Genomic DNA, 26,133 nt, shown 5'->3' with positions numbered 1-26,133 from the left:
TTGGCACATCGGCTGACACGCCAACCAACTGAGCTAGCTAGCCAGTCAGGGCCTCAGTTTGTTGACATTCTGAGTTTGGTTATCAAAGGCCCTATGTAGCCCCTATACCAATTGGCTGACATTAATTTCATCTATTTCTATTCCTCATGGTTAAAAATAAAGCTGAGTCATTGGTTCTTTGGCATGAAGATGCCCAGTCTCACTCATGTGACATGTGGTCTCAAATGGCAACATGCAGAGGACAGGTGGGTGGGAAAGGAGACAACTGGAAATCTGTTCAGAAAGTTGTAAAAATAATCATAATATATTTGCATGTCCTGTCTTATTTGATCCTGAAATGAGGTGGGCATTGTAATTTTTGTTTTAAAGGTGAGGAAATTGAAGGTCAAAGATTCAGAAGCTTGCCCAATTTGTTCATGTTGGTGGAAGAAGGATTCATGTGATTCAAGGCCTGAGTGTTCCAATATCATAGGCTGGATCCAGTTATGTTTGTCTGCCCCTGGACAAGGAGTGCCATCGTGCAGGGAAGTCAGTGACCAGGAACAGGTGAGCTTTGAGTTTGGTTTTGAAGAAGGGTAGAAATGAGCCCTAGCTGGTTTGGCTCAGTGGATAGAGCATTGCCCTGCAGATTGAAGGGTCCAGGGTTTGATTCCTGTCAAGGGCACATGCCCAGGTTGTGGGCTTGATCTCTCTCTCCCTCCCTCCCTCTCCCTTCCTCTCTGAAGTCAACAAAAAATATATTTTTAAAAAAGGGGGGTAGAAATGAGATCTGGCAAACAGAGAAGAGGGACATTAGTTTTTTTTGGGGTGGGAATTTATTAAATCCTGCACATTAAATGCATCTGGTTGGGAGGTAGCATTAACACAGGGGACTTCTGTGTTTGACCTGTAATCAGCTTAGCATTATGGACCCTTAGCTTCTGGGTCTGTACATAGTCACAGCGTTCAAGTACAATGGTCTCCAGTTCCATTAGGATTTGGGAGGTGGGGAAAGTCAGGGCTGAAACCTGATCCTTTCTCATCCCTTGGAACTTGAAAGAGGCCATGGCACAACCGGGAGCATCAGCTGAGCACGATGGGGCCATTTGCAGCTTGACAGTGTCTGCTGAATTATTGATGTCCCTCCCTACTGCAGGACCTCCCCCTTGTTAACAAATCGCACTCCATATTAAAATTTAAAGAGGCAGATGAGTGCAATCTCTCACCCTATTATTCCCCTCTTCTTTTGCCATCTGAGCTCTAATTTTCAAGTCAATCAGCCTGAAAGGCTTCTCCTGGGAGCTGGCATAGCTCGGAGAGCGAAGCTCAGGACAGAAAAACTAAAGGTCATGAGTGAGATCGTGACCTGAGTCCTGAGTCAACTGATGGAGTCTCAGTGACCCTGGGCCAGGTGAACCTGACTTTCTCTGAGTCACTAAAATACATGAGAAAAAAACTTTGTCACCCCCTTACTGGAACAGCAGTGCCCCTACCCAGTTTGCCACTCCCCTAAAATTTCCCTACAGCAGAGGACAAAACCTTTTAAGCAGTGGTCCAAATTTGGATGTTAGATGTTTTATTTGGCCTGCAGAATAATGTTATTTTTTTAAAAAAAATTAAAATAGTTGCCAAATTTTAACAAATTAGGAGGTTTTGCATAACTATTTGATTTTCTGAAAATCTAAGGACTTGGCTTTTCATTTCTACATTGTGCTACGTTCTGGGGCTGACTGGCTGCTCCTTTAAATGAGGTGCCTCCTCACTTTGCCTCAGTTCCCATCACCCTCTTAGTGGTTGAATCTGTGACCCTTGGTATTAAGAAAGATGGTGGCCCAGCTGGTGTGGCTCAGTGGTTGAGTCACCTATGAACCAGAGTCACGGTTCCATTTCTAGTCAGGCACATGATCAGGTTGCAGGCTCGAACCCCAGTAGGGGGGTGTACAGGAGGCAGCCAGTCAGTAATTCTGTCTCATCACTGATGTTTCCATCTCTCTCTGACTTTCCCTTCCTCTCTGAAATCAATAAAAAAAAATTTTAAAGAAAGAAAGATGGTGAACACACTTTTCTGTGCCTCCTTGAGTCTGTTAGGACTGCCCACAGTGCCCTGGTGAATCCGATCAGTTTGAAACTATTCACCTCCCTCCCCTATGAGAGGACTCTCCATCCCTGGCCATTGCTGTGAGACTGGTGTGGATCCTTGGAGCAGAAGCTCTCAGAGGCATTGTGGTCATTCAGCTCCAGGCTGAAGGACCATGGGGTGTGCTGTTCCCCAGCTCTCAGCTCTCTCCCTCTGCCTGGGGAACAGCACACCCCATGGTCCTTCAGCCTGGAGCCCGGAAGGAAAAGAACACATGGTGCAGGCCAGCCTCTGACCTGGAGTCAAGTCACAAAATAGAACAGAGCAGCCAATCCACAGCTTTCAGCGATGCGAGTGAGCAACAAATGTCACTGTGAGCCACTGAGAATCGGGGGTTATTTGTTACTGTATAGAGCTGACCTATACAGCAAAACCAGGCTTGCCAGGAAAGGGTGCTGAGATGAAAAGGCAGTATTTTCCTACTTTTGGAGGAGAAAAAAGTAATAGCATTAGAGAATTCTTATTGTTAATTTTAATTGTCTTTGATTAAAAACAACTTTAGAGGATGCTGGAAATATCACAGTGGTGGCATCAGAAGCACTGCGTTGAGTTCCTTAATGACCATGTTAGAAAATCTGGAATAGTTTTTCTTTTATTGAGATAATTGCCTTTTAAAAAAATCATGTGTATTGAAGTTGTATTTTCAGTCAATTTCATTTTGTAATAGTAAAGAGGACATTGCAAAATATTTGTCACATAAAGGGTATCTAGCTCAGGTGCCAGGGACTTGCTTGTCTTTTAAGGCGGGGAGGGGGAGGCAGGGGTAACTGGGGACAGGGCCTCTGTTTCTTCTGTTGTAGTGTTTGAAATTAATAACTAACATTAAAATGTACTGGTTGGTGGTAGCACCAAAAAAAAAAACACATTAGGGTCAAATGGCTTAAATGTTTTGAAAATGCGTTGTCAGAATTAAGTGCTGACACATTCTAAGTTTTCTAGTTTGTCGTTTCTAACCCTTCTCTGCTCTTCAGGCCCAGAGCACTTGGTTTGTGTTCTGGTTACTTTTATGCGTGTGTGCACACACGCATGCGTGTGTGCATGTGTGTGTGCGCGTGCGCGCGTGTGTGTATGTGTGTGTGTGTGTGTTCTCCACTACCAGTGAGAAAAGTCCTTGAGGGCAGGGACCCCACCTTGTGTAGCTCTATGTCTTGCCTTGTGCTGCTCCTTGTATAGAGCTAATGCTGAGTAATTCCTGGCAAGATGAGTGAGTAAATCTCATATTTATGACTTTGGCCCTGCTGTTTCTTCATTGCCAACCTATCAGGTGACCACAATGCCCACTATGTGCAGAGCTGAAAGAACCCCAGTGCGGTGCCTAGTGCCCAGGAGGACTCCCCACCTGCCATGGGTATGGTGCTGGTTACAGAGTCCACAGGCCCAGGAGGTCTCATTGGCTCACAGATCATCCAGTAGAGCATGTAAGAATAGTTTAAAACTTGTCTTTTAAGGGAGTAGGGGGAGGTAGGGGTAACTGGGGACAGAGCCTCTGTTTCTTCTGTTGCAGTGTGTGAAATTAATAACTAACATTAAATGGTTTAAAACTTCATTTGAAGATTACCTGAGATCTAGTAGGTAATCTGGAAATATAGTAAATAGCAGCTACTATTATGGTGGTTAAAACTGTAACTGTTAAAACCAGAGGTAAAGTCAGAAGTTAAAGCCAAAATTAAAGGAAGGGAAACCTTCTTTTTCCCTCCTTCCTTTTAATCCCCTCCTGCTAAAGAAAGCTCAGGAGAGGGATCCCCATTGCTTGGAGAAGGAATGCAGAGAAGCTGAGACTAGTAAGGCACAGGTGCATAAACACACACAGTAATTACCTCATTAATATAAAATCCAGTAGGAAACAGGCTCATTCCAGAGGGCAGGGCTGGGCCAGGCTCCTTCCTGGGGCCTCCAGGCAGCATGGCAATTCCTGTGAGGTGTGGGGCTGGCTTGCAGTCTCTCCCAGCCCCTGCAGCTGTGCTGGAGGGCCCAGACCACAGGAGCACTCTCACCCACCTCCCGTCCTCACCTCCCTCTAATTGCTTTAGGTGCTAATTTAATAGTACCTCATGCTAACCTTCACATCTGTTGCCCCATTTTAGGGCCAGCAGAACTATACTATTACCTTAGAGATGGAGGACTGACATGGGAGAAAATTATGTGATTTACCAATGCTTTTTTTCAGTACAAGAGAGTGAAAGAAAAAAGTGGTTTGACAACATGGATGGACCTTGAGGGCATTATGCTAAGTGAAATAAGTCACACAGAGAAAGACAAATACCATATGATCTTTCTTCTAAGTGGAATATATATGTATATATGTATATGTGAATATCTTAAGTTCATAGATACAGAGAACAGTTTGCCAGGGGTGGGGGATGTGGAGGAGAAATGAATGAACTATTTTTAGTTATTTTTTAGTTTAATGAGTTTGATGATAAAAATACTTATGTAATAAAATAAAGAATGATAAAGGAAAAAGTGGGAGGAGACGGAGCTCTCAGACATTCACAGTATTCGTATTCTTGGAGGAGTCCGAGTGCACTTGGTTCATTTTGTGGCTTTCTTCACTGCCCTCCTCACCACCTCACGTTGAGCCTCAGGAAGGTTAGGTGTCCCCAGATCCCTGGCAGAGGGAGAGCCCACTAATAGGATCACACTCTTCCTTCCAGACCACAGGGATTCCCTCACCTTAAGAACTTCCTCCCCTGCCCCCGCCCCCGCCCCATGCAGCTCCCTCTTACAGCTAAGGGAACAGACACCAGGCTGTCTAGAGTGACTTGCTCAAAGTCACTGAGCACACTGGTGGCCTAGTCAAGATTTATGAGAGAAACTGCTGCTTGTGGGGTCTGTCCATCAGCCACCCACCTGGGTCAGTGAGTGTCTCCTTATAACAGCTTTTCTCTTTGGCGCCTTGACAGCTCCTAACCAGTATTTTCATTATTGAACTACAGTTAAGTTTTGGACAACATGGGTATGAACTGCGGAGTTCCACTTAGACGAGGATTTTTTTTCACTAAATACAGCTGGCCCTTCGAATCTGTGGGTTGGGTTTCACATCCGGGGATTCAACCAACCGGGATTGAAAACAGCATTGTTTTCATTCCCAGCTGCAGTTTCCCAACTGGATCCGATGGAAAGTGCTGCTTTCAGTGTGTGGTTGGGTGCAACTGAAGATGGAAGGCGGACTGCAGAGAGTTGAAAGGCGGATTTTTGACAGAGGTGGGCGCCCCTTGGGCAAGCACAGGTAAGAGAGACCTTTGTTGTGTCCGTCTCCACTCCCACTACTAGGTTCTTGAAGTGAAACTGTCACTAACCATCTAGAAACCACAGGCCTAAGACGCCATTTCATCTTTAGAGCCGATTTTCACCTGCTGGGCCGCATGGCCCACTGAAGGTTGAGCAGCGTCCCGTGGAGACGAGCAGGGCACTGTCACCTTCTGGTTGTGTATATGCCGGCCATCTGCCCTGGGAGGGCACAGTGGCAAGAACCTGTGGCAGGATTAGGGTGGACGAAGGGACTTTCTTACAGGAGGTCGAGGGCGTAAGTTCTGGTCTGCAGTGGACATTGTTAGGCTATTGGACAAATCATGTACCTCGTCTGTGCTTTAGTTTCTTCTTTGGTCAAATGAGGAGGATATTCATTTTGATTTTCTTGTTTTGTCAGTAAGTGAAAAAAATTATTTTAAGTTTTTGAAGGTGCAGGTGAGCCCTGGCATAGTATTAGAATGGGTTTACTCAGCTGTACTCTGGCTAGCATCATGGTAACCCAGGGACTATGGCCAAGTCACTTAATCTCATCGATCCCCAGTCCCTTCAACTACAAGGTAATAATCATTAGTAACAGCCTCCTGGGATGTTGTGAGGTTTAAATGCGTCCATGTATATGAAGCACTAAGCCCATGGCTGGCATTTCCTTCGTGCTCAGTACGTCACTGCAGTCAGAGCTAAGATGAACTGGCTCAGATGTCTAGAGTTTAGGGCCTGCTCTAGTCATTGCCTCGTGGCACCTGGCAAGCTTACAATGTAAATGGAAGAGCAAAAGACAAGGGATAGCAGGAGGAGGTTGGAAAAAGGACAAAGTAGAGAAACTGCCCTCCCCAAGTACCAGGATCTCTTATAGTGTTACAGCAATTCAGGGGCATGGTACGGGTGCAGGACAAGGAAAAAAAGTGAACCAGTAAACTGGACAACAGCAAGCCCCACACCTAAGTAAAAAATTTGATATTTTTACTTATGTAAAAATGTAAATGAAATGTATGATAAAGCAGGAAAATGATGGACAATTAGTTCAACACATGGAGAAAAATAAAAGTATATGACACACAAAAAATAAATTTCAAGTGCATGAAAAATCTCTCTGCCTGAAAGCAAAAGTGTAATAATTTTATAAGAAAGTATAGGAAAGCATCTTTGACTTAAGGGTTGGAGAATGATTCCTTAGACAATACATAAAGAAGAAAAAACCGTAAGGGAAACTGTTACAAATCTGACTACACTAACATTAAATTTAAAACTTCATCTTAATAAATGATACCACAAACAGATTAAATGTAAGCCTGAGAGTAGGTGAAAATATTGGAAACACAGATAATTGATAAAGGCCTAGTATCCAGAATTTAAAAAGAACTACAACTCATAAGAAAGAAAACAAAATAAAAACAAAGTGGGATGATTGTCATTAATTGCCAGTAAACACATGAAAAGATGCTCCAGCTCCCCAGTAACTAATAAAACACAAATTAAAACAACCATACGCTACCATTACTCTCTCATTATGTTGACCAAAATATTGAAGTCTGATCTTAGCAAGTATAAGCTAAGATTTGGGTAGATGAAAATTCCCTCATACTACTTTGTACTTAGTTACAATCACTTTGAGTCAGTTTTAGGCATATAATTTAATGAAATTCTATCACACTGCATGGGAGATTTATAGAGGAATGTTGATTGCAACATTGTAAGTCATAAAACAAGAAAAAGGCAGAACTACCTAAATGACCATCAATAGTGGATAAGTTATAGAATACTCATATAATGGAATATTATGTAGGGATTAAAATGAATGGACTAGAATGATGTGGATTAAAAAGGATAAATTTTAAAAACATTATGTTGATTGACAATAAGCAAATTATAGAAGAATAGGCATAATAGAATGTCATTTCTAAAAGTTAAAAAGCATATAACCCAGTCTTACTTCTTAGGACTTTATTATCTATGGATTCCCATAGGTGAAGAGTAGTATAAAATGTGAATAGGAATGATTAACATCAGATTTAGGATGATGGCTGCCTATAGGGTGGCTTAGAGGTGTGTAGAGGAGACTTCAATTATAATTGTAATATTTTACTATTTCAAAAATCTAAAGCAAATAGGGAAAATGTTAAGATTTTACCAAGTTTGATGGTGGGCAGACAAAGGTTCATTATGTGATTTTCTCTCACTTTGTACATCTTTATAGAATTTTGTAACCCATTTAAAAAGATTTTAAATTGGATTGTATTTCCAACACAAAGGAAGGTGAAAGTATAATTGTTTGCTACTAAATTGCTGATGTATGACCTGCTTGCTCCTTCTAATAGCCCAGGACAACTCTCCCTAGTACCTAGCCCAGTGCCTAGTTCTAGAAGAGCATGTCATAAATGAGGATGGAAAGAATGAATGGGCCTGTCATTGGAAATAGAGGCCCAGTCATATGTACACTGTGCCCTTTCTATCATTAAATCACACTTTGAGAGTCATTTCCTTCCCATCCATCTCCCTCAGCCCGAGTTGCCATGTAGTATAATGATTCAGGGGCATTGCATTGAGGGACCCTTGCTTGCAGGACAGCAAGGAGCTGCAATTCAGTCTCAGCTGTGCTCTGAATTCATTAGTGTCTTCCCAGCATCCCGCGGTGCTCAGAAGAATGATCCTGAGAGCAGGGCATTGCTGTCTTCCTCATATTATTGTAATAATAATAACCCAAAACAAACCCAGGGAAGTAAAATCACCAGGGAGGCCTTCCTCTTTAATTAAGGAGTGCAAATGAGCCACAGTCCCACCATGCACAGGACTCAATCCGCCTTTATAAATAGGGGGTTGTGAACATGGGCTGTGTTGTTTTGCAGCCCTGCTGTGTTTCTCTTTTGTTTCCCTCTCCTGATGCCGCTGCCTGTCTCTGTACATATATGTGCACATATGTGAAATACATGACATACAGGATCCAAAGCTCTTTATCCACCTAGCCAGCTTGATGTTCTAAGATTCCTTGGGTGTTATCCAAGGAAATGTAATAGGGACCAGTAGCTTAATGGGTAGGTAATGGTGCTAATGAAGGTAAAGTCTTCTGTTCCACTCCCCAAAAGCCAGAAGGATTTTCTCTGTTCAACAGATACAGAAAGTATCTCAAATCTTGGCAAATAGATCTTTGTTTATATTGGGGTCAGACAAGACAGAGTGGCATGAATCATGTCAAATGCACCACCACCATGGGAACTCAAATCGTCCTCAGGCTGACCCTGGCTGGCTTGCTCAGTTGGTTGGTGCATCATCCTGAGCACCAAAAGATTGCAGGTTTGATTCTCGGTCAGGGTACATACCTAGATTGCAGGTTCTATCCCTGGTCTGGGCGCATACAGGAGGCAATCAATCAGTGATCAACATTTCTCTCTCACAGTGATATTTCTCTCTCTCTCCCCCCCTCCCTCCCCCTTCCTCTCTCTAAAAAAATCAGGTAAAACATATTCTTGGGTCAGGATTAAAAAAATTGGTCCCCAGGCTGGTGAGTCTGTGGACTCCTTTTATGAGAAAAGGAGAACATCTTACATGGGTAAAAAGGGCTAGTAATGTCCCAGCTCAGCTGTAAATGTGAAACTGAGGAAGTAATCTGGGCCAACATTCCTAGCTTTATTATGAATGAGTAGAAAATAGAGACTTGGTCTCTATTCTCATTGTCATTTTTGTGATTTTTCTGAATCTGAGTGTATATAATGTGGAAAAATGTGACAAACTCAAGCAAAGAGAAATTTGGGCTGAATCTGTGGGGGGAAAAATCATGGTGAAATCCATTAGACTGAGTAATAGTTTCCCATGGGAAATGACATAAACCTCATAGTTGCAGTCATTTAAATTTAGACTGAGCCATGCATTTGTGAGCAGACCCCAGGGAACCATTCTGCATTGAAGAGGGGATGGGGAATGTGATAGGCCAGGTGACCTAATAGATCTTTTCCATCTTAAGTGTGGGATTCTAATTAAAATGAGGGTTATTGCCTGTTATGAACCCATTACATTAATATTCTGTAAGGTCTCCAAGCAAGCCAGAGGGAGTTTAGTTTTTCCTTATTTTTGTAGCCACGAGTCGATGAGCCACCTTACCCACATAGCTGCTGCCTCTGCACTGATGTCTTCACTGGTGATACTTGGCTTAAGTCTTTAAAGGAAATTACAGCACTAATTTGACATGGGCTGCAACCATAAATATTGTTCTGGCTAATGAAACAATGGTGATCTGACTTTGTGGTGGCAGCAGTTGTTACCATGGAACACCCAGGACTACAATCTTCTTTTTCACAGTTTCTTCTGATGTTTGAACGGGAATGTTGATCATTGGAAAAATCTTAGCAGAGACCCTGTCATCATGGAACTAACAGCCCTTTTCACTGATGTTAGCTTCTCTTCCTTGACTGTCCCTTAAAAATGGACTCCAATGAGGAGGCGCAGACAAGGCCACTCGAGTGTCTGTGCGGGGCTGGTCTGAGAACCACCAGCCAAGGGGCAGAGTTCAGGGCAGGTAGGAGAGGTGGGTGGCTCAGTTGCCCATGTTGTGTTTCAGGTGAATGTAGCTGCTGGATAAGAACAGTGGTGACATCCATCTGGTCAGATGTTTTATCTGTCTTGTCCCATCTTGAGGATCCCCAAAAGGTTCTTGATTTGCCACAGAACTTTACCAGCAGGAAGTAGACACAGGTATGCATCAGAGGATACCAAGCTCTACCTATTTTAAATTTATAAACTGGGCTCTAATTACCCTGCAGGGAGTTTCCATGGAAATTGGAGATACCACTTTGCAACAGTATAGGCATACAGTATCAGGTAGGCGGGAGGACTGCAAAACCCCAGTTCCTGGTGTCACCTCAGTACGACATTGTCTTTGACTCCTTCGGGCAAGTCTCCCACTTTCATTACAGTGTTTCTAGTGTGCAGTTGTCAGTGTACATACCTATGTCTTTACAGACGGGGGAGAGTCTGTCATTCCATTTATTTCCCCCACAGTATAGTTCAGTTGACATAGAAGGCACTTAACCAGTTAACTACCACGATATTTTGAGTTAAAAAGGTCCGCCCCTTGCATCTATAGACACTTATGGTGTACAAATGGTTAATATGAACCTGTTGGGTTATTACAATAATAACTTAAAACCGTGGTTTATTCATCTGTAAAGTAGCACAATAATCCTAACTCAAATGGCTGTTCTGAGCATTAAATGCTGGAACAAATAAATCACTTAGCACAGTGCCCAGCACTTAAATAACATGTAGTTCCATTCCCCACTTTTTTTTTTTTTTTTTTTTTGGCATGAAAGGCTTATTTACTTCTGGTTCTGATAGATATCAGGCCAAAAAAAGTGCTTTTTAAAAACACTTGAATTTTGTGTTCAAAATGTAGGATAAGTCAGCATTTTGTGCCTTATGATCATGGTCGAGGTTATACCAGCTTCAGTCCAAATTCCAGGGCTTTCAACCTGTAAGATTTCTGAGATGTTCAGACTTGATTCTGTTTCGTACTTCCAGTATATAAACTTGGAGGAACTACCATCAGTGATGATAAAAGTGAATACTGGGAGGTGGCCCTGTTTGCTTGTTGATGGTCAGAATTTTACTTTTGTTGTCCCAGAATACCTCTAGGCCTTTCCTGAAAACTCCCCTGGAGGAGTCTTAACTTGTATATATTGCTTTATTTCTGTAAGCAAGAAGTACCTATAGAGGGATTTGTAAAGGAGGTTTGTGCAGCCGAAACACACCGGCCTGCAGTGCTGGGTTTGCAGGCCATCCTGGGATGGGTTGGCAGGACCACACATGGAATAGCCTAAATGCACCAGAAACCAGTTTTCTGCTTCCACCAGCTCTGAGTTCACCTCTTCCAGATGCACACCCATCGCTGCAGGCCATCCTCTCAGTTGCCCTCTGCCACACAACGGGGCCTGTCAGGAGCAACGGAGAGGCCAATTCGAGGAGGAGCCGAACACCGTCAACACCCAGGTGCCACCTGACAGCATTTCAGAGGCTTAGTCTCTCTTGCTCTTGGTGAGCCCAGTTCCTGTCAATGGTTTGGGTTCTCCCACCCCAGCCCCATGCCCTACCTGACTGATCATCCCGGGTTCCCAGTTCTTCCATGATCTCACCTCCCAACCACTTGAAATTGCGTTGTCCTGGAGTCTGTGAGCAAATGCATTCTTTATCTCCTGCTTTTAATTCCAGCTGAACTCTCAACTTCTGATATGGAATGCTCATCACTGGAATTGCCTCCTTGGAGGGTAGAAATTCCCTGACTCCAGCTCTGTTGCCCCAGCTGCCCTCTGCTGGCCATCAAGGGTACTGTGGTCAACCCTTGGTCACCTGTAACAGGAGCCGTTTTTCTTTGCTCTGTCCTAATTCTCATGCTTTCTTTTCCTTCTTTTTAAAAAACCGTGGTACTGCCTCAGAGATTTCCAGACAACATAGAAACACCCCATCTTCCCATGCTCCCAGTGACTGTCATGGGTGTGCCAGGAAGCATCTCGCACAGCCCCGCCCTGGCCAGGCACTTGATCAGTAGGTTCTTGCTGACATGGTTGTGGAGGATCGTGTGGGGCTTGTGGAAGTGGGGTTGGTAAGCTGGAGCGCTTTGTTACAGCAGGGTTTCTCAAACTCGGCACAGACGGCATTTTGGGCCAGAGAACTCTGTTGTGTGGGTCTTGCCTACACATTGTAGGATGTTTAGCAACATCTCTGACCTCTACCCTCCACATGCCAGTAGCACCTCCCCCAAGGGATTGTCTCCCAGATGACACAAAATGCCCCCTACACACACTCCACCACCTCAGGGTGATGGAGGAAAGCCTTCTTTTCATCAGTAGGATTTCTAAATGCTAGAAGGTGCAGGTCTGTTCTGGGGCCATTCAGTGCCTTGAAGGACACCCTCATTTATTCTGGAGATGATGTCAGCTGCTGACTGCTGGGGAAGTAAGGTGTCTCAGGAACTGCTCTCTGTGAAGGCTTCCAGTGAATCCTCCTGTTTTCCACTGCCTGGCACACTCCTGCGCTCATGTCTGTCAGGCCTGAGTCCTCATTTCTGAGCCTTGCTGAGCCTGGCTTCTCAGTGGCACCCTCTCCCACCCTTCCCCGCTTGTCACCTCCTTTTCCTATTCCGGAGTAGCTCTCCTCCATCCACTTTCTTTCTTTCATAGATTTGTCAAGTCTCTTGTCTTAAGGCACTTCTCCCTTTTTTATGGATTTATCCTCACAATGTTATTCCACTGTAATTGTTGGTTATAATCTCTTAAGAGAGAGAGAAGTTGACGATGTGCGGCTAGCCAGTTACCTTTAACCAGAAGTCATTTCTCCTGCCGCATTGAGACGCCCTTCTGTCTCCACGGCACCCTGGACCTACCTCTCCTCAGCCCGTGCTGCTCAGTGCTGAGCCTGTCTGTCTCTGCTCGGTCCTCCTGACTGGACTGTATTCTCAGGCATCATGTCTTTTTCATCCTTAACATTGCCAGGGCTGAGGAGAGAAGTGCTCACAGCGCCTGCAATGTGCTCAATAAAAGATTATTGAATGCATGACTAGCTTCAACCTCAGGAAAAATTCCTTAATTTAAATGCAGCAGCAAATAGATGGTCTTGAACTTTGAGAAAACTGAGCACACAAGGCTTTGAATATGTCTTTTGCTCTCCTCAAGGAACATAACTCTGCCTTAATTTGTCAGAACCTGACCTTCAGCCTCTGGGTTCACTAGTACCTTTGACTGGGGAGCTCCCAGTCTGTGTCTGATCTGCTGCATCCCATGCTGGGATGAAGCCATTCCTCTGGCATCCCAGTCAGAGGGTCATGCTGGTATTGCCTGTATTGATACTGCAGATTAACAACACATCCTGACAGAGAGACACCTTGTCCCAGTTGTGCGAATGGGATGTTGATGGCATCCCCTTAGACAGCCATCTAAATATAAACAAAGCAGGATGAGCTAATAAGAGAACAAGCTGCAAATACCAGTCTCTTTGTGTCACAGTTTCATAATATCTGGGCGCCAGCCCAACTTTATGGGAATTACTCAGAAGAATCAGAGAAGCTTTTCTTCCCAGGACACTGTTATATTTTGCAAAACCATCATCATTGTTGGCTTTGATTAATATTTATTGATGTGTAGCACAATTTATTGACTATTAACAAACTCCAGAACTGTCATTTTACAATCCCGGGAGCAGAGGTATAGAGAGGTTGAGCAATTGCTTGAGGCCACAGGGTGAATTCGGTGTCAAGCTGAGACCAGGCTCGTTACTACCCAGCTGCCTGGAGGAGAAGGACTGCTGTCTTGGGTCAGCTTTGGGGGATTTGCCTAACCTTTGTGTATTAGAAGACAAAATGAGCCCCTTGGTAGCTATCCCAGATACTGGGCAAGAAGCAAGTTTTCGACATGAAGCAGGAGCCAGCTCGTTTCCCTGACACATGTCACATCTCTCACTGAAGGAAGAGACCCACTGACGCCTGGCTTGTCCATTGGGCATATCACGGTCTAGATGGCATATGAAAGACAAAAGCTCTCTTGTCATCTGCCTTTCGCTCTTCAGAGACAGCCCCCAAAGTGCTGCTGTCGTAGCTGTGAGACAACGCGTCACATAGCAATTAGGGGGAGCATATGTAGCATTTCTAAGCCAGGGGCCATGTGTGGCTGTGGCAGCCACACAGGGAATGAAGTCAGTAGCTAAAAGATCTGGTTAAGATTTAGGAGGCAGACTGAATCAATAAGATCATCTTGCCTGCCTCCACCCAGTCCTCCTGCTGGTTCTGGCCAGAGCGCACCTCTCATCCTCTATTCTGTAGCCCTTGAGACCAGCAGGGGCATGGAGGGATGCACTACCTGGAGAGCAAGGACGCATGTGCAGAGCAGCCTGAGATCAATGTGCACACCTGAGAATGCTGCTGAATGAGACAGACCCCACCTCGTTCTCCACCTCTGCTCCTCCCTCCTTCTTCCCTTGTGGACATGGCTTTCTGTGAGTGTTCATGAGAAGAAACTTATACAAGGTCAAGGACAGAACTCAGAAGCTGGAATTGCTGCCTGCTTCTGACAAACTGTGTGGACTTAGCGTCCTTAACATCTCTGAGCTCTGAGTCCTCATTAAAATGAGACTGATAATACCCACCTTCTCTATGATGCAGGGTCCGATCAGATACTGAATATGTATAGAAAGCATGCTCTACAAATCTGGATGATATTTTTAGACTCAGCTATGTCAGTTATACCCTTAACATCTCAAGCTGATTGAGAGACACAGAACCCATTAGGCACGCAGGTACTATGATTATCCATAGTTATTATAATGTGAGGATTTGCTGCCCTTTTGTGTCCTTGTGCCCTGTCAGGTAGACGGCCTGGGATGTGCCAGTCCATCGCCCCAGCAGACCATTACTAAGTTCCTTAGCATTACAAGAACAGACTGAGCACAATCCCGGCCCTTGAGGATGAACAGTCTAGAAACTAGAAAGCAAGATAAGAGTTGGAAATATCACGTCCTCTAGTCCAGTGGTTTTCAAACTTACAGAAATACCATATCTTCTTGGGCAGCTCAGTGTCTGGAAAGTTCTTTTTCATACTACTCTGCAGTGCTGAGTAATGTAAGTCAAGAACAGGTGAATGTTGGTCATTTCATATGGGTCACCTTAAACATTTGGGGGTTCGGTGAATATCTTTGTACTTACATGGAGTTGTGGCCCTTAGATAAATCTGGAACATAGCTTTGATATTCTATTTGGCCATTTGTACTGGTAACTAATATTTATAGCATCCTTTCCATAAATTGTCTCATTTTAAACTCATAATAACCTGTGAGTTAGGTATTTTTTATTCTCATTTTATATAAACAACTGAGGCTCAGAAAGGTTAAGTAGCTTGCCCAAAGTTGTGCAGCTGGCAAGTGGTGGAGTTGAGATTGGGACTTGAACCAGGGTTTGTCTGGTGTCCCCACCTTTCATGCAATAGTGCTTCACAGATACGCAGTACAACATGCCCTGCTGCTCAAACCTCAGCTGCTCACCTTCCTACTTACAGCTGATGTTCAAGAAACATTTATTGAATCAAACTAAATACACGCATCCAAAGGTCCAGTCCCTACAACTGCTTCCCAACCATGTGGTTCTTCACATGCGTACATTCGGCGCTCGTGTATCCCATCTGCCACTTTCCCCTTATTTTTCTACCAGATACTGGGTATCTCTGAACCTCATTTTCTCTTCCAGTAAACAAGGACGTAGTGAACACATACTACGTGAAAGGCTCTGTTCTGGGTGCTATTTCTGCTTCTTGTGTCCTGACTTTCCTCAATTAAAAAATTATTATTTACACACACATTATTTACCCACTGTGTGCCCACCTCTGCCCTGAAGACAGAGTGAATAGACGATGTTTCCTGCTTCCAGGAACTCAGAGTCAAGCAGAGGAAACAAACCATCCAGCTAAGCAAGTTCCCATTCAACAGTGTGGATTGGAGCAAAGTAATAGATGATTAAATGGGGTGCACAGGTAGGATATAGGGAGAAGTGATTAACTCGAGGGTGTCAGGGGGCTTCTCAGAGGGCGCTAAGCTTTACAGCTCCATCACCCCAGGACTGAGGCCAGGCATGTAGTCATGTAGTAGGCATGCCATATATTTTTATAAACAGAATCACATTGACTGAACATCAGTTTGAAAGGGGCATGGCACAGAATGTGGCTGGAGAGTTTATGAAGCTCAATAGATTTTCTCTGTGGGCAGGCGGGAGGCCTATGCAGCGTAGGTAGAAGAGCACAGGAAAAGAGTCACTGGATATGTGGCTGGTGTAGGTGACAGAAAAGGAGTTGGAAGGAGACGAATGAGAACATTCATTGCCATTGGAGCTATGGGCAGGATTTGGAGGCAGGGGGCATGCAGGAAGGGACAGAAGAATGCCATGCAGGGCACTAGGAGAGGGAGGGTTCTTCTGGGATCACCAGCTTGACCTGCTGTGCCTGGTTTTCTCTGAATTCTTTATTTGGATATTTACATTTATAGTCTACCTTCTAAGTTTGAGATGCAATAAAAGAAAAAGATATAAATGTATTAACATAGCGCAATTCTAGAACCATAGCATAGGCCCACACCACTACTATTACTGAGCAGTAAGTTTGGCTCTAAGCTTCCAAGCAGCCAAAGCAAAAAAAAGGACAGCACGGAGGTTTTTTGAAAGAGACGATGTTTTTTCCGGTACTAAATGCTGAAGGGAATTTCTCAAATCGACCGAAGTGCTGACACCAACACCACCTCCCTGCCTCATTGGGCTCCGTCCTCAAACATTGTGGCCTCTGAGATCCTGTCTGGCTGGTGTATCTGACACTGCATCCTGAACTCCAGCAGCGAAGGAAGTTCCAGCCCTGATTCTGCCCTGTGTCTGGACCTGCTTAGTTACATTTGAGGATTAGATCCTCCATTCCCGTCAGCCATCGGCATGCACATAGCAGAAGAATCTGTATTTGCGGGACACTGGTACTGAAGACGTAACCCATTGTTCGTTCAACAAGCACTTAGCAGAATCCTCGCTGAGCAGGACACTGTTTTAGGCAAAGGGAAAGAAGCACAAAGTTTTGGCCCTTTGGAGCCGATATTTTTTGTGGGATTGACAACACATGGTTGAGTAAATATGTTATGTACTCAGGTAATGATGGGCATGGGGAAGAAGCCCAAAGCAGGGTAAACGGGTCATGTGTGCTCACTTAGTGGCTGGTTTTAGTGGCGTTACGTGGCTCCATGTTCATCTCATGCCTTTTATCTGATGACAGCACCTTTTCCTTAGCAACACGGAAAAAACATTACAGAACCAAATACCTTTCACCAAGCTGTCCACTAAGGGTGGCAGGGAAATGTGCTGCTACTATTTGAGGCAGAGGCTTTTGCCAAATTGTTCATCACAAGAATAACAGTCGTAGCAGCCAGGTCATTTCAATGGTAAATCTAATCTGAGCCCACGCCACTGAATGCAAGCTCTTTCTGAATTCCTTTCCCGGGTGCCAGATTCACTCCTTATATGCTGTGCTTAGATGGGCCACGCCCTCAACATATATTAGCTCAGTGAGTGAGATTTCTGGGAATCAGGAAAGGAAAAAGGCAATAGTGCAGATGGTTAGGAAGCTGGGCTCTGGAGCCAGACTGCCTGGCTCTCCACCTGGACCCCGAGAACGCCTAGCTGGGTGATCTTAGACAAGCTGTTTAACCTCTGAAACTGTTCACCTTGTCTCTAAAAGGGGGTGATAATAGTAAATAGCTAATATAACAGGATTAAATTAGATAGATGTACAACACTCAGAACATATCTGGCCTATCACACCTAGTAAGTGTTTACTGTTACCATTATAACTCCAGTATACAGATGGGGATATTGAGGCTCTGAGAGGTAAAATAACTTACCCAAGGTCATATAGGTAGTGGGTGGTGGATTCAAAATTTATTCCTAGGTTTTTCCGACTCCGAACTCATGCTCTTCCTGCTAATGACTGCTTCCATCACTGATGCATAGGCATTAAAATAATGTTTCCTATAAGAGACCTAGATCCGGATAACAAGAGCCAAACAGGCAGAGGCATTCACAAGAAACCAGGGTCATGAATTATACTGGTGAGTGATCAGCAATGTTTTTCAAGTGCTGTTGTGCCCAAGGCCTCCCACCCAATCAATAGTGTTGACTCAGGGCAATGGGTTTTCCTCTTCCCTGATTATCCACTTCATTCCTTCATTTCTTATTTGTGTACCATTTACTGAGCTGTGGGGTGGGGGTTCTCAGAAGCAGGTGAAATGATCCTGCTCTCAGGCTAGGGCAGGAAAGAGCAGAAGACGTATGCAAATGGCGAACATGGTCTGATACTCAGGAGGGTGGGTCCAGTCAGAAGGGGACTGGAATGGGAAGCAAGAGTGAGGTTGGTTTAGGTTGGGAATAGTCACAAAGGGCTTCTTTGTGCCCCTGGAGGAAGTAACTGACATTAATTAGCCAGGAGACCTGCTAAACAGTGATGTCAAATGGAAGGTCAGTGAGGGCGTCCTCAATAAAGTTACCTACAGAACATAAACCCGGTGCATGCTTTGGAAGTACACTTTTTGGGACGGATTTTACATTGCAAAGTGTTTTTTTTTAATATATATTTTATTAATTTTTTTACAGAGAGGAAGGGATAGGGATAGGGAGTTAGAAACATCGATGAGAGAGAAACATCGATCAGCTGCCTCCTGCACACTCCCTACTGGGGATGTGCCCGCAACCAAGGTACATGCCCTTGACCGGAATCGAACCTGGGACCCTTGAGTCCGCAGGCTGATGCTCTATCCACTGAGCCAAACCAGTTAGGGCGCAAAGTATTTTTTAATCCCTCAGGATTTTTATGGGAAGAAATCTGAATTAGAAATCCACATGCTAAAGGACTTCTTTGGTTCTGTGTTAGTCAGGGTGTGGTCAGAAATTGAAAACCACACCAGTTATTTACACAGAGTAAATTTAATCTGAAGAATTGCTAACCAGATGTAGCTGTTAACTAAGTAAATAAAAATGTAAAAAGAGAACTCTACAGCATCATGAGGTAGGCAACTGCAGGAAGCAGCTCCCACCTCTATGTGGGAACAAGAAAAAAGTTAGAATTACTAAAATGTAGAAGCTTGGAGGAGGAGCCCCTAGGGCTGGGACCCAGAGCTTGAGGAGGGGTGCTGGCCCATGCTGTAGTTCCGAAGGGCTGGAGAAATTGCAAGCTGGATTCAGCTGCTGCTGCAGTAGGGTAAAGAGTTGCTGGAGTTCTGCTCACAGGAACAGGAAGCAGACAAGAAGCCAAAAGCAGCAGACAGGAAGAGGCAAGTCCCTTCCTCCTCCAGTCTTGCAGCTTCTTTCTAGCACTCCCTTTGGCAGAGCCTAACATGGGGCCAGTTGGCAGTACAAATATGAATCCAACACAGGGATGCCTGTGGCATCTTCATCCCCGTCTTCAGCCTGAGAGGGAATCCAGGAAGCACAATAGGTGTGTGATACCAGAAGACCATGCAGGTTTCAAGAGAGCCCTGAATTAGAAATGATTCTTCCTAAGGGAGCGGACAGGAAAGACTTTGTAGATAATTCTTAAGCTGAGCCTTCAAAGGTGGGCTTTGTGGCCCAAGTAGACCTGGTCACAAAGAGAACATTTCACCCAAGGAAGCCTGGGCAAAGATGTAGAAGCAGGAAGGAGAGGTGTGTGTTCAGAGATCGTGAAAATAGTTCATCCTGGCTGGATAAGAAATGAGGGTGTGGTAAAGGAGAAGGTTCATGAGGTAGATCTTCAAGAGTTGTCTCTGCCAGCTGAATTGTTTGAACTCTGCCCTGGAAGCAGGGAAAGATTTAAATTAGGAAAGTAACAAGAACAGAATTTCTTTTGAGTGATGACTCCTCATTCAGTATGGGGAATAGGTTGTAGAAGAGCAAAGGAGACCAGTTAGGATACTTGTAACATTCTAGTTGCATAATGGTGTGAACCTGATCAGAGGCAGTAGCAATAGGAAGGGGGTGCAAGGGACAGACAGGAAAACTACTAAGAGAGTAGTAGTGAAATGAGTGGGAATTGCAGTGAGAAAAAAAAAAAGAGGAGTCTGGGTTATTGGCTTAGGTCACTGGATAGATAAATGGTAGGGCCACTCTCTAGGATGGGAGGTAGCAGAGGTTGGAAGGAAATAAATAGGATAAGAGCATGACTTATGCTTTCTACACGTGGCTTGAGCATTTCAAGTGATGAAATTATTACCTTAAAAGGCAGTTGAGTTGATGTTGAGCTCATGTTTAACAGGGCTCTGCAGTCCACATGACATCACTACCGCCTTCCCAAGAGGTGTTGCTCATTAAGAATATGGAAACCATTCAGCAATTCCAGGAAAGATCTCCAGGATCATTGACACTTAAAGCAGATGTAGTCATCATTTCCCATATTATCATTTTTTCCCTTCCATCCACATGATGGCATTGAGGCCTGTGTTGGCAATATGGCAGATGATGCAGAAATCGACATAAATGGATTTGTCCCAGTGCTCAATGACTAGTTTCTTAATTTAACTCTTGGCCTGAAATTTCTTCCTAAGCAGATCTCCAGAAAACTTAAAAAAAAAAAATTTCATCTTGTGCCTGAAGTGGTTGCTGATCTCACATGAGGACGTCACTATTATTCTGAAGTTCTGGAGGACTGCTGTTGCGTTTTAGTTTGCTAAGGACTATCATGTTTGGAGCCAATGGTTCCTTTCTTCATATCTTCTACATTGAGAAAGTAATTGTACACAAAGAAGTTATAGAAAGCCAGCACTACAATAGAAAATGTTGTAGTGAGGGATATCTAGAAGGCCTCCTTGGCACTTGGGCTTATTCATCTTCCTTTACATACAACACCGTTGCTTAAAAAGGAGAGATGAGGGAATAATTTGTGGGCATGCAAGGGGTCCATGGATTTCCCAGAATCTGTCTTTTACTTCTTACCTCTCTGATTCCCCTTTACACATTTTCACCCACCCAGCCATTTAGCACTACTCTCTCTGCAAAGCCCAGCTCAAAATCACCTCTTTCTCCCCAACTACCCAAGCTCACTGTAATCCTCTGAGCGGCAGTATCAGCGCTGTACCGCCCTCAGCCCTGTCTCATAGTATCAGGCATGCTATCCCACCTTTCTTGTGCATGATCTGTCTTCCTAAATAGAGTGTAAATCTCAGGAGAGCAGAGACGCTCTCATTTACCTCTTGATGTACTTGGTGCATAAATGACTTCGATGATAGCCTTGACCCATGTTCTCCTGGGCTAAGCCCCAGAAGTCACTGGATATGTACTTGGAGGCTAATCCCTGACCTTTCTGTTGTTTATACTCATGTGTCTGAGTAGCCCTAGGGATCTGGCCACAGGACACAGGCATTAAGGAAGCTGCTCCCTTTCTGTAATCGCCCCTGGTTCTTCTCATTTATTCCTCCCCAGAGGTGAGCCACTCTTTTTTAACTTGCACCATATTTATTAACTCTCTGTCTCCCGGTAACATACAAACACGGTCTTGATAAATGAGATACACTATTGCTCTCAGAAGAAAATCAGCTTCTATAAAAGTTAATGTGTTTAGTTCATAAAGAAAAAAAAATCTTCCTACACACAATGGTTGCTTGGAAATCGGTGTAACCACTTTATGACCTCATTTACTAACCAGAATGATGCCTTGTTTGATCTCTGAAATTTGTTTAGGATTCTCAGGAAAGGGCTCCTGGGTGCTACTCACAATTTATACACTGGCCTGGCACACAACCCTGGAAATAAATACTAAGGAAATGGCGCTTTTATTTCTTTTGGCTATAATTTCTTCTCTCTGCTAGTACCTGAGTATTTCTCAAATAGTTTATATTAGCAGACTTTCTGAGCATCTCAATAAGACTGTGTTGGTTTATGATCTCCACATAGGAAAAGAGAGAGTTATTTACCAATAGTATAAAGAAACTATTTGGGGATACAGTGGTTCCTTAGAAAAGTCAATATCAGATCAGAATTCTAATATTGCACTACTGGATATTGTTTTCCCTTTTAGGTAGCTCTTTTCCCTGAAAAATCAGAAGAGAAGTGTACCATTTCTCCCCTCGTGTGAGCTGCTAGCTGTCAGAAACAGAACAAATTTGAAAGAACAGCTGAGAAAATATGAAGAAACCTGTTTGCTGATCACTGTTCCAACATGCTCAGGTATTTTATCTCTGTCACAGATGGTGAATGGGAGCGATATACTCCATATAATTTTGTACTTCAAGTTCAACTCCTCCTTACCTCTCATGGCCACAACTGCACTACCACCAACCACCACCACCACCACCACCATCTCCACCTCCACCATTACCACCATTACCACCATCTCCACCTCCACCTCCACCACCATCTCCACCTCCACCTCCACCACCACCAACATCTCCACCTCCACCACTCTGCTAACACAAACATGTATCTTTGCTTCTAACTTTGGTTTTTAGCAAGAATATGTGTTGGGTGAACGAGATTTGTTTTCTTCATCCCTATGTCTATGTGTCAGAGGATGTGATAAAATATGATTTTCTAATAAGGGGTAATTCTGTACTATTAGGTAGGCTAGTGATGCTTGCTGGGCTACGACAACACCATTATCAATTTGTAGCTATTTAATGATGAAGTCAAATTTGTAAAGTACCGGGTCATTTAAGTTTCAGAGGGGGTTGATCCAGTGTTTCAGTGTTATCCTCAAGGATCTGATTTTTCTGCCTTCCATGGCTAAGACTGATTCCTTCATGGTGTCAACATGGCTGTAGCATTTCCAAGCTTCACAACCATGGAGTATACCATCCAGAAGAGAGTACTTGTTTCTCCAGGACCACAAGGCCATCCCTGAACCACTGACTATGGCCAAGGTGAAGGGTTGTATTGATGGGCATAAGCAAATGAGGGTCCATCCTTAGAGCTGTGGGTCAGATTAGCTTCTCTAGAGATATTTTACCAGTCCCTAGCACCCATCTCATTTTTATCATACCCTATCACCCAGGCCAGATCTGAGCAGACACCACCTGGTTACTTGAGCATTTCCTAGCTGAATTCAGAGATGTCTCTTCTCCATTTAGTCTATATTAACGTAGGTGATGCTCACACTTCTCTCCTACTTTTCATCTTTACTTTGTCTTTTTGTCCCGGGATTCTGTTTATGTTCCAATACTCTTTGCATAGTAGGCCTTTTCTCCCTTCCTGGCAGTATTATTCCTGTCTCCTTTTTTAAAACAAGTTTTCTCCAACCACTTGCTAATTCCACCTTCCCCAGTTCTCCCAAAACACACTCTTCCATCCCTACTCACCATCAAGATGTAATGCACAATAAAATCTCATGCCAGGACACTGACAAATGGCACCAAGGATAGATGCTCCCTATTTTATTTATTTATTTTTTTAAATATATTTTATTGATTTTTTACAGAGAGAAAGAGAGACGGATAGACAGTTAGAAACATCAATGAGAGAGAAACATTGATTAGCTGCCTCCTGCACATCTCCCACTGCGGATGTGCCTGCAACCAAGGTACATGCCCTTGACTGGAATCGAACCTGGGACCTTTCAGTCTGCAGGCTGATGCTCTATCCACTGAGCCAAACCGGTCAGGGCGATGCTCCCAATTTTAGAAGTGGATGTAAACTACTTGTGTTTACACTTCAAAAATGGCTGTTAGGTTGCTTCTGGTTCATTACCTTACACCTAAAATTTGACCAGCACTACCTCAACAATGCCTTTCAACAAGTAAACAAATGAACAAAAACCCAAATGCTTGAGGCTTGAATTCAGGAACTTGAACCAGAAACACAAACCTCAGGGTGAAATCTAGTCAATAAGAATGGAATGTGACTCAGGGCATGTAAATTATCTTGGTATTCAAATAGCCCTCAGGAGTTGAGATGTTTATCTGAGTCTCAAAATTAGAAATCTCCCTCTCAGACTCCTCCAGGATTTGGTGATGTGGTGTTCAAATCTCTGTGGTAATTGTGAAACAGATTTTGGACATTTTTCAAAACCTATTAGTATCATCATCATCATTATCATCATCATCATCATCTAGGAAGTGCTGTATCCACATGTTCCTCTGGTTTTGGGTTACTACAATCAGTGAATTTTTCCCTAAGAACTCTTCCCCATTGGTCCATAAGCTGTTCTCTGAAAAATCTAATTTAGAGATATAGTTAGAAATGACAGGAGTCAAAGAACTCGTCAGAAAGAACAGATGGTTACTTTCTGTGAGAAACAAATGCTTTCTTTAAAAACATCTTCTATTCAAAGCTTTAACCAAGAGATCCTATTCCAACCCCTTGTTGTTGTTGAGATCTGTCTGTGGGTTCCTTATTAACATTAATATAAAAGATTTGGATTTATTGTGAAATATCTTTATTAGGCCATTAAGATACAATGCTATCAAACAGGGGATTGAACGAATACATGAATGGACAGACAGATGGATAGGTATGCCATACAGCAAATCCCTAAAATATTGATGGTAGAATCTAGGTAGTCATGTGTTTATGGATGTTCACTGTCTAATTATTTTCATTTTTTATATGCTTAAAGTCGATTCCCTAACCACGTTGACTATTGACCCAAGGTGAGATTAAAACTATGCTTTTTTTTTCTTTTTCTTTTTTTTCTGAGTCCTGAAGGGCTGAAAAGGGGACCAGGGAAAGAACAGGCTTGAGCCCTGGATGATGTCCAGATCAGTGGTTACAGAACACTCCTCTAATTGTTATGTCACCACAAATTTAATGCTCACAATATGCCAGTGTCTGTACAGTTTTATTTTGGGCATGAAATAATAATTTAATTATGACAGTCAATTAAAAATGGTGACTACTATATTTGTATCTCCTTAAGAACTGTGCCAATTTTTTTATTCATTCTGGCATTGTGTGTGTGTGTGTGTGTGTCTGTGTTAAAGAGAGAGTTTGGAGTGGGAGAGGGAAGAGGGGGCAACGGAGGAATTGAAGAAATAAGTTGCACAATCTTCTGCCCCACTGAAGGGAGATGAACAGAAAAGAGTTTAAAATCTCTTCTAGGATGCATGTACTATATAAATATGTAGCTGAAGTGGCAAACCCTATTTTCTTAAACAATACAAGGTTTAAGGGTTTTTTGTTTTTAATTTTAATTTTTATCAAAACAATAATTGTACTGGGTACAAACCAAATAATGCATAAGAACTCAGGAACACTGATATTTTCCCAGCCAGCTCTTGATTTATTTTTATCTCTTTTCATTGTCCCTGTATTTAATTCTTTGGCTAGTTGTTTCCACAAGTACAGTTATTATAATTCTAACTCTGTATCATAATTATAATTTATAGTCATTATCAATTAACTCACGAGAAATGAACATTTATTTCACATTAACCTGTTCTTTCCCATCCTCTTTCCAATATTTAGTATTTTTATTATTTTAATGCTTCCATTAGTAAGTTACTTCTGTGATATTAAATAATATGCGTAAATTATTTGTTTCCACCAACTTTGTATCATTCCAGTTTGGAAGATGGCCTTACCCTTCCTCTACATATCACCCCACCCCACATTCTGTCTGTCAGCTATGTGTTATTTTACCTTGTCAGATATTTATTAACAATTACAACTTGTTCTGAAATTTCACTTATATGCCTGCTTTGTCTGTGGATTGACTCTGAAATATAAAAATGAATAAATAGTGTCTACATTTGTATAACAATGTAAATATAGTTTACTGCTTGGCCAAGTAGTATATTAGGTTACTTTTCATTTTCTATAGGTTCAATACTAGGTTTCTTGAACTACTTTAAAGAGACTGTTCCCAGCATCAAAGTCAAATAGACTTTCCTTTTTTCCATTTTGTCATTTGCCTAAATTGACATCACATTTGGATTTGCTTCTTATTGCAACCCATTTTTCTTTTCTCTTCTCTTCTCTTCTTTTATTTTTTAGAGACAAACAGTTTATTTGGTTATAAGGAGTATACACAGAATTCTTAATTCCTTTTCTCTCTTTTCTGGTGATAGTCAAATGGACAGTTTATACAAGTGTTATCAATGGGGAGTCCTCTGTGTCCCCACCTGCTGCTGGTGAAAGTGGGATTCTTGGGGCGCTACGGGAATAACAATTTCCCAAGGTCCCCATGGGAGGATGAGGTATCCTGGGAAGCTTTACTTCTGTGGAATTAAACCCCAGAGTCTCCAAGGTCCCATCTCCCTCCATCCCAACATGGAAGAAGTCCCATTTTGTCGCATCAGGGCTAAGATTAAAGCCA

At 43.1% G+C, this 26,133-nt stretch overlaps 1 long non-coding RNA gene across 2 annotated transcripts in view; it reads left to right on the top strand.

Moving 5' to 3' along the window:
* The first annotated feature begins 378 nt into the window (after positions 1-378).
* Positions 379-26,133, top strand: part of LOC132220765 (uncharacterized) — a 70,020-nt gene continuing 44,265 nt past the window's right edge. For both annotated transcript variants that reach the window (XR_009449861.1, XR_009449860.1), the window contains exons 1-3: positions 379-546; positions 5,209-5,345; positions 21,904-22,052. This is a non-coding gene — a long non-coding RNA (uncharacterized LOC132220765). The remainder of the gene's footprint in view (positions 547-5,208; positions 5,346-21,903; positions 22,053-26,133) is intronic.

Source organism: Myotis daubentonii, chromosome 18 (assembly GCF_963259705.1).
Source record: "Myotis daubentonii chromosome 18, mMyoDau2.1, whole genome shotgun sequence".
NCBI classification, from domain to species: Eukaryota; Metazoa; Chordata; class Mammalia; order Chiroptera; family Vespertilionidae; genus Myotis; species Myotis daubentonii.
This window is presented reverse-complemented; position numbering and strand designations above follow the sequence as displayed.